This window comes from Balaenoptera physalus, assembly GCF_965194825.1.
Source record: "Balaenoptera physalus genome assembly, chromosome: 15".
NCBI classification, from domain to species: Eukaryota; Metazoa; Chordata; class Mammalia; order Artiodactyla; family Balaenopteridae; genus Balaenoptera; species Balaenoptera physalus.
Window position 1 is genome coordinate 73,146,635 of NC_138894.1, and position 9,513 is coordinate 73,156,147.

Here is a 9,513-nt window from a genome sequence, read left to right on the forward strand (position 1 = left end):
GATGAGATCTACATTCAAATTAATTAATTCTGATAGAGCCCCCTGCTTGGCTTCTTGGTGGTGGTCTGAGCTGCCCTCCTGTCACTTGTGTGTTACCCTCACCCCCCTGAATTTAGGTATCACTGTAGCAACTCACAGATACCCTGTGCCTTGCTGACCTTCACCCCCACTGATTCCCTCTGTGCCCTCCCAAAGCTGAGTACTGGAGATGAGGGGCAAAGCCATGTCCCCACCCACATATCCCCTCCCCATCTTCTGTCACCCCAGGGCATGGGGGGCAAGTAAAGCTCTAGGACAGGATAGACTGTTCAAGGGTCCGGATGAAGTCACGCTGAAGGTCTGAGTGGTGGACATCAATGATTTCCAGAAGTTAAAAGCCAGAAGATTATCATGACCAAGACAGGTGGAAAGTCTGCATTCCAGAAGCCCAGCAACGGAGGAGCAAACAGTCAGTCCTCAGGTGCCAAGACAGGTGAGTCAGGGAGTCCAGAAGGTAGGGCTGTCTAGAAGTCCAGCCCAAGGAGGCAGAGCATGCCTGGGGGTCCCGTCCTAAGCCTTCAAATCTCAGAAAAAAAGGACTCTAACTGATAAAAGGACAGTGCAGGAGGGGACTAAAATACCTGCCCTTTATTTATCCCTGTTTTTCTTTTTTCCTTTCTCTCACGTTTTGTACAAAAACTTAGTCACCAGAGAGAACCTTCTAGATACCAGTTAAGGCCCAGGGCAGGGCAGTCAGCAGCTTACTGTACAGAGCACTGCTTTCCTTCTGTGGTCCTGCCGGGTTAGAGAAATGATTTTAGCCTCCAGGATTTCCAAGCTGATGTTTTCCCAATGAAATATATGTTTTTTAATATTTATAATGGAAAAAATGAGTTTTGTGGGTCCTAGGTAGGTAAAAGGGGGCCAGCTCTGCCTGGCTTTGTGGAGGAGTAAGCTGTGTGTCTAGCTCTTGGGGAGCTCTGGGAAGACAGCCCTCTGGGGTCACTGGCCCCAGGGCCTGAGTTACCAATGCTCTCCCAGAGTCCTGAAGACTGAAGGGGTACAAAATCCAACAGGAATGAAAGTGAGGAGAGGTTGGGCAGGAACACTCTAGCTGTATGACGTTGGACCTCAGGTTACTCATTTGTAAAATGGAGCCCAAAATGTCTACGTTACTGGGTCATTATGAAGATTAAATAATGCTGGTATACTGTAGGCACTCAGTAGATGAAGCTGCTCTTTTTTTCCTTAGGCAGGACAAGTCTTTCTTCACAACCACTATTATTTAGTTTTGTTTTTAAAACACAGTCACTCACAACGACCACTCCTCTGAAATGCCCAAGGTTTCATACCCCATTTCTACTTTCCTCTTCTTCCTCTACTTCCCATCTCTGAACCTATCACCGCTTCCTTGAAGTGTGGCCTCAGGAGGGCAACCCTCGTCTCCAATGCCAGGCACCTGCAAAAGGGGCCATCTTGTTATTAAAGCTCCTCTTACGTCACACAGACACAGGCTCTGTCCTCCAGTCACCTTGAACTTCAGAAGCAGGAGAAGGTTTACTCGTCAGAGGCCCAGGTTGTCAGTGAGGGCTTTTCTGGACCACAGACCAAGCAACTCTGGAGACCATACTGACCAGCAGTTGTTCCGGAAGCTCTGTTGGATAATTTAGATGTGACCTAGAGCTGACCTGACACTAGGAGTGAGAAGGCCTGACAAGCGCACAGCCATGGCGAGGAAGCAGTTACTCTCTGTTAGACCGACGTCCTCACGGTGGTCCTCCATGCTGATTGGCTCAGCTGGTTTGCTCGTGGTGCTGATGAGGCCCTGGCATGGTGAGGCCAGCTGGGCAGGGGGATTGCATCCCCTCCACCTGTCCAGACAGCCAGCCGTTCAAACATTCACCCATCCATCAGAAGACATGTGTCAACCTCCTATAATGGGTTGGGCACCGTGCTAGGCACTGGGGACACAGAGTCACAGTTTACTGGAGTGACAGCTGACAGACAGATGGTCTAAGGCACGCTGTGATGGATATGCACAGAGTGCTGGGGAAACACACAAGACAGGTGCCCAGGCCCAGCCTGAGAGAGTCGGGGGAAGCTTCCTGGGGGGTGATGCTTGGCCGTCTTAAAGGATAGAGGCACTAGATAAGACAGTAAAGGGAGAACGGTGAGGTTCCAGATAGACGGTCCTGCACGTGGAGAAAAAGTACACAGAAGCAGGGAAGGGCATGGTGTGTTTGGGAAACAGCCACGGTCCCGACGGCGGGGCTTAGCTCTGTCGTGAGGGAGCAGGTGAGCGAGTCCGCACAGGCAGGCAGGGGCCCAGTGAGTTCTGTCATGGCATCGGGACCCTCTCCTGAGGGGCTGAGGCATCAGCCAAGGCCTTCAAGCTTGGCCATGAGACGTTCAAGCCCTTCCTCTCCACCACTGTCAGCAGGGTGCAGGCAAGGACCTCAGAGTCCTAAGAACTGAGTTCAAATCACGGCTTAGCTCAGGGGTTACTTCGGAACCTCGCCTTTTCGAATCTCTACAGCCTCATCGATAAGACGGCGAGAAACATGCTAACCTCACAGGGTGAGTTTCATGAGACAAGATATGATCGTGTCTGGCATTGGGCAACGCACTTAAAAAAATGTGAGCTCAGCCTCATCTTTCAGGTTGGGGGCGGAGCACCTTCCTTCCCACATCTGTGGCATGTGCTGCGGATGAGCAGACACTAGATGGCGTCCTGTCCCCACGCAAGGGCTCCTTCCTGGGTGCTGGACTGCAGATGACAACTTCAGCCCCCGACCTGGGAAACGCCAGCTGGTTTAGAGTCCTGCCAGCCTGACTCAGAGCAAAAGGCCCCCCTCAGCCCCGCATGGACTCACTCCCCTTTTCTTGCCTCCTTTTTCTGCTCAGGTTTTAATTGATGTACTGTACTTTATTTTACACAGCTCATTCATTTCTGAAAAAGAGCAAACTATGCTTTTAAGCCCTTGTTTCAAATGCATCTCTTTGATGATGCACTCAGTCCACTCACCCTTAGAACCCAGCGCCTGGCTTAGTGCCTAACCCATGTTTGGTATTTATTGAATGAATGAATGATTTTTGAAGTAATAGGTGAATCTTGTCATTTAAAAAGTCAGCATCTAATTGAGTTTCTAGCGGAAAATATTTAGTACATAATGTTTGCTTGGGGACAAACGACTTTCCTCTAAAAGGGTCCCTCTGATGTTGCATAAGGTATAGTTTCACTCTGATGCCAAGCACTGTGGCTTTTCAAACCACCTTTGAAAAGCTCATCGGGCTCTATCTGAAGACATTCTTCCTATCTTGACATTCCAGGGACTTGGGCATCATTTTCTCTCACACATTCAGAATTCATCCTTCCAGAGGGATTAACCAGTTGAGGAAAGTTCCAGAGACTTTTGCGTTCAGGGTGGCAGTGGCAGTGGCAGCTCTGTGAGTAGCGGGAGGCGGCTGGTCCTGGGCCTGAAGGCTGGTTGTTAAGTCCTCGTCTCCATCCTAAGCCTCGACAGCTTCTCCTGCTTGCAGAAGAAAATGAGGCCAGAACAGGCAGGGTGGGGTGTTGGAAGGAGCAGGCCTCACCCTGGCAGGGAGTCTGGGTGTTTTTTGTTCTCCTGAAGAGCAATCCACGGGGCCTTAGATGACTTCCCTAACTTCTCAATTCAACTATTTACAAAAGTTATGTGTGCACTTGGAGGAGGTTGGACTGTATAACTTCTAAATCTGCCTCTGGCTGGAGATAAATTTGCCAAGAGTACAGGCTGGGCTTGAAAAAAGACGCCTGCTTCAGTCCAGCTCCACCATTTACTAGTGTAAGTTACCTTTGGCCAGTTGCCAATGTATCTGTGGTCCAGAGGATGGTGTGGATCACGTGTGATCACGTAAGTACGCTGCTTAGCACTGAGCCAGGCCTCTGCTATGGTTTACTGTGGACCCACAGGAGGGGCTGACTCCACTCTACAATGGCCCCCCACCCCCAGGATTCCCCCAGGGGAGAAGCTAAGTGGTTTCTGAACCAGGGCAAACCAGAGGCCACAAGGCTCTGATGCCTGAAACCCAAGCTGCAGTTCTGCTTGGAAAACATCAATCTCGGGGCTTTCATACAGAGGGTTTGCTTCCCAGATTCATTTTCCTTTTGGCCGAATGAAAGGATCAAAATGATCTTTGTCTTTGTTTTGACTTCCCATTGGCCTCACATCAGGTCTCCCCCAAGAGGGAATGTCACCAAGCTTGACATTCCACTCACCCAGCTGGTGGCCTGATTTGCTCATCAGCAGTAATGACAGACGCAGCCCAGCTAAGGCTGCACAGCGGCAGCAGTGGCCTTACTCAGGGAGAGCGGGTGGACAGGTTGCGGGCCCCAGGCTGGCGCCTCTGCTCTCTCACCCTCGGTATTGCACACACTCAGAGAAGCAGGCCGGTTCAGGCCCCACAGCAAGGCTGGGCTGTGTGCTAAGCCTCTCTCCCATTTTGCAGGGTCCGGGGTTCCCTGGGTGCAGCTTGGATGGTTGACTCACACAGAACATTCTTTTCCTGGTCTTTGGCTTCCTTGAGAAAGGAGGAATCTGAGATTATTAGAGTGCCTTGGCCAGGGCTTTAATGATGGGAGGGCCATGGAGTTCTCAGGAGGCAGGCACTCTTCCCCTAAAACTGCCCCTGCCTCTGGGTGGGGGAGGAGCTTCTGGAGGGGCGAGCTGCAGGGAGGTCTCCCGGGGACTCTGGTGGCTGGGAAGGTGCAGTACGGTTTGCAGGCACTGCCTGGAAAGGGCCCTGGGAGATTGTTGCTCAGGGCTGCTCGTTGCTGCCCGAGTGCATGTGTGTCCGACACCCAGGCTCCCAGAACTGATGGTTTCTTCAGATCAGGCCATGCCAGGCTGGAGGCTCAGCAGCTGAGAGGAGAGGTCTGAATTCTGCAAGTCCTACTGTGAAAGCTGGGGTCCTTAACGGAGTGAGAATGATCCAGGGGTGGGCTGGTGAAATGGGCAACACATTTGACCAGGAGCCAGATGACATGAGCTTACGTCCCCTCTTCCACCAACTGGATGTGAGGTTGTGTGGCCTTAGGAAAGTCATTTAACCTCTCTGGGTATCAGTGTAGTCATGTTCTGATTTGGGATGGTGATTCCTGCCTCCCAGGCTGGTGGCAAAGATTAAATAAGATTGTGAGCATGAGAGAGCTTTGCAAATTGTAAAGTAGGGTTCGTAGTTGGGGGTTACTATTCTAGTGGATAGACCTGGAGTCATATGCATCTGCTGGATTATTTGAGAATATTTGATTCTGCTCTAGAAAATAAGAGAAACCAACAAATAAGGAGGATAGATAAAACTAAGTGTAGAAGCACACGGCTTGAGAGACAAGTCAGACGTAGATAAAGAGAGTGAATCACCGCGTGAATTTAGGAAGGGATGCAGGAGCTGAGTAGGCTCTGAATATTCATGCTTTGCACTAAATATACATGAGGCACCTGAAGCATCAAATAGTCAGGATACATCAAACATACACGAGACCCATGAGGCACTCAGTCTTCAATCAGCCGCCCATTGGTGACGCCCACCTGGTCCCATTCTAACCCCTAGAAATGCAGATAAGCACCATGGCTTTCAGCTGAGTAATTGGCGAGCTGCAGCTGTGCCCTGCCATCCCTGCCTGAGGCTCACTGATAGAGCACCTGTGTGGTTGGGCCCAGAGCCTTCGGTCTTTTGCTCAAAGCCTCAGGTCTGGTGCTTGTGTGCACACCGTCAGCAGGAAGGGCTGATGTGGCAGAGGGACAGGACACCCCAGCATTCTGTAGCCCAGGATTCAGTGGTGTGGACCTTCTACAATATCCTAAGTGTGTTTACTACTCCGTCTCTCCCTGCCTTGCTTTTTCCTGTTTTCAATTGATCCAATCAACCACGTGAGCTGAGGCTCCTGCGTTTTGGTCCGCAAGCCCTTCTGTTTGGTGACTTGCTGGTAGAGGAGTCGGAAGATACCCGTGCAGCAAGGTAATTTCCTCCCTGTCACCTGGGACCAGAATGGGGAGCTGGGGGCTGGGGGCAGGAGGACTGCGTGCTTCCAGCTCTGTGGCTTGGCTGCTGAGGTGCGGGTGCCGTGTCTACACGCATGGTGGGTGGAGCGGGCCCTTCAGTACACCCCTCCCCAGCAGCCCTCGTCAGGTGGGTCAGCTCCCATGCAGAGGGCTGAGCAATGCCTAAGACCACACGTTGTGGAGAGGTTCCCAGCGACCCTGCCGCTCTCTCCCCTTGTCCTAAAACGACAGAAGGTCAAGCGATTTCAGCAACCACCTGACAGAATCTCATGCTCTCCTCACTGGCCTGACCGGTGTTCCAACTTTCTCACCATCACCTTCCCATAGCCTCTTCTGAAAGTCATCCATGAGAGGCTACGTGTCTGAGCGCAAAGAAACCTGGGCCAGAGTCCCGCCTCTGTCACGTACTAGCTGTGGGATGTAATCGAGTCACCTAAACTCTGGGCCTCGGTTTCTTCATTAGTAAAATGATGCCTGACCAGGCACTTGTAACAGCTGATGTCTGTTCAATAACCCCAAGCACAGAGAAGGCAGGTAGTTCTTTATTTTATTTTACTTTACTTACTCTATTTTATTTTATTTTATTATTTAGATTTTTTTTTTTTTTTAAATAGATATTTAGGTGCTGGCCTAGATCCTAAACTATGGAGATGAAAATTCAGCTCCTGTTCTTAAGGAGGTTGCAGTCTGCTTGGAGGAAAATACAAGAAAGTAGCCCGGTGTAGGGGGCGAGAACACACCTGGGGAACTCAGATTAACTTGGGGAGGCTTGGAAGAGTTCCAGGAGGGCGTGGTACTTAGTTTGAATGCTCAAAGATGGATCCAGGGACAGAAGGATGAGCTCGGTAGAAGGAAGGGCATGGGAAAAGACAGAGTATTAAAACGTGGATTCATCAGGAGAGGGATGAGTGCTATAGTGACAAGTGGTTGCAGCAGGATAGAGGGTGATTTGGAGAGAGATTGTTCCAATAGCTTAGCAGAGGACAGATTGGTAGGAGTAGAAATGGGAAGGAGTTCAGAGATTGTAAGTGACCTACCCAAGGTCCACAGGAAGTGGTAGGTCCTCATGACTCAACTCTTCCCGGGCCTCCCCCTCAGGTTTCTTAGAATTCCAGAAGGGCCTGATAGGTGCCTTTCCTGCCAAGTTGCTGTCAACCCACACCCTGGTGGCTGCAGATCAAGCCACTCTGGAGGGGAGGGGAGGGGGGGAGGCTGCCCCATGCAACCTCACGTCATCAGAGGCGCAGACAGAGGCCAGGTTGAGAGTGTGACGGGGACAGGCAGGTGTGTAGAGGCAGCTTCCCAGAGCCTCAGGCTGCCCTGCCCAGCCGTCCTTCCTTAGGAGGGTCCTGCAGGAGGTAAAGGAAGAGAGGGAAGGAAGAGGAGGCTTAACGGGTGACTTCAAAGCTGCTTCTCCCTCCTCAGTGTTGCCTCACCCCTCTCCACGAGAAGGCATTTTGTTTCAGAAGCAAACGGGGCATCAGTGAACAAGGCAAGGTCCCCTCCTAATCCCCACCCCTCTGACTCACACTATGCAAGACCAGCCCTCTGGGCAGCGGTTTTAAACACCCCTTTTTATTACCATGGAAACTTACTGAACATTCAGGGCGCTGTTGGACTGGGGTCTTCCTTTCTAGGGGATGTGGAGGAAACCATCTTACTGTACGGGTATCAATCTGGATCATATCAGGAGAGAGAAACCACACAGTAAGGTGAATAGGGGTCCTTTACATAAAGACTTTTTAACTATAACGGGGGATTGGAGTAACAAGAGACAGGGTAGTAAAAAGTAACGAGAGGGCTAAATAATGCAACAAAAGCAGATAGAAGGGCATCTGCTATCCCTAGGCCTGAGATAAGAAATAACTCCCTTCCCCCACCCAGAGCTGATCCAAGCCTTGGTGGAGAGGGCACGCTGTGGTTCCTGCACGGCCGAGAAGCCACTGGGGTGCAGGCAAAGTGGCAGACTTGCTGGAGATCTCAGCTCTGGAACTTGCTCAAGTTCTGCCCTCCAGAACCTGCTGGAAATCTGCCCTCCAGGGTGCTAAGGAAAGCTGTTCATGGGAAGGTGTCTCACCAGGGCCACTTTTCACGTGTACTTTCCTCGCGCAAAATACTGAAAAGGTGTGAGTTCAAGGGTTGAGATTTAATCAAATTAATCATTTTTACTGCTTTATCAGAGACATTCTTTTTTTTTTAATTTTATTGCATTTTTATTTATTTATTTATTTATTTTTGTATTTATTTTTGGCTGTGTTGGGTCTTCTTTCTGTGCAAGGGCTTTCTCTAGGTTGTGGCAAGCGGGGGCCACTCTTCATCGCGGTGCGCGGGCCTCTCACCATCGCGGCCTCTCCTGTTGCGGAGCACAGGCTCCAGACGCGCAGGCTCAGCAGTTGTGGCTCACGGGCCTAGTTGCTCCGCGGCATGTGGGATCTTCCCAGATCAGGGCTCGAACCAGTGTCCCCTGCATTGGCAGGCGGATTCTCAACCACTGCGCCACCAGGGAAGCCGTATCAGAGACATTCTTAAATGAAATTGGCTGTTACCCCCTGTTCTCCTGCAAATGTGCGGTGGTGAAGAACATGATGGGAGGGTACGGCTGGGGGGAACTGGGCTGAATCTAAGGCGCCAGCTGTTTACCTACCACTGCTTCTGCATCACCGGTGTGAATGTCAGCACAACAAAAAAGGACAAGAACAGTTTCGCACTATTATTCAAATAGTTTTGGCCCTGCAAGGCCCCTGAAAGGATCCTGAAACCACAGAGGTCCACAGACTACCCTTGGAGAACTGCTGAGTTGCTGGCTTGGCCAAGCTCCTAGACTAGGAAGTAGGGGTAGAATTTAAATATTGGGCTCCTGGCTTCAAACCCTGTGCCATTTCCACCAAAACTGTTGGGGTTCCCAATAAACAGCCTACCTCTTCTTTGTCCAGATTCTTAATAAGTGTAAAAATAAAATAAAACTAGGGTCCAAATGTCATTTTTTATTACAAATAGAGACCAGGTTGAAGGATGTAGCATCAAGTCTGTCAACCAAGTGGGCTTGATAATACCAAACCCAATCAGCCACACAGCGCTGGCCTGGAAATAGACCGTGTGTGTGTGTGTGTGTGTGTGTGTGTGTGTGTGTGTGTGTAGGGCTGGGGAAGGCGTGGGGAGCATTGCCCAGAGAGACAGAGCAGAGCACAGGTGGTCTGCAGCCCCTCGCCCCCAGGAGGTAGAGGGCAGGGCTGAGCTGAGCACGGTCAGTTATTCCTAAGACAGAGGAGTCTTCGGCCTTCATAAGACAGGGAAGAAACCCAGCCTTAGAACAGGAGTCTCAGATGCTTCCGAACCTTGCATTCCACATTCGAGAAGTTTTCCCTCCACCCCATGTCTGTATCCTACCAGCCAAAGGCAGTCTCTGAGTAGCCAATTCCCAAGGTTTCTTGTCATTTCTCAGATATGCTCAGCACCCCTCCTTAATGCCTTTGTAACTTTCTATATCCTAGAT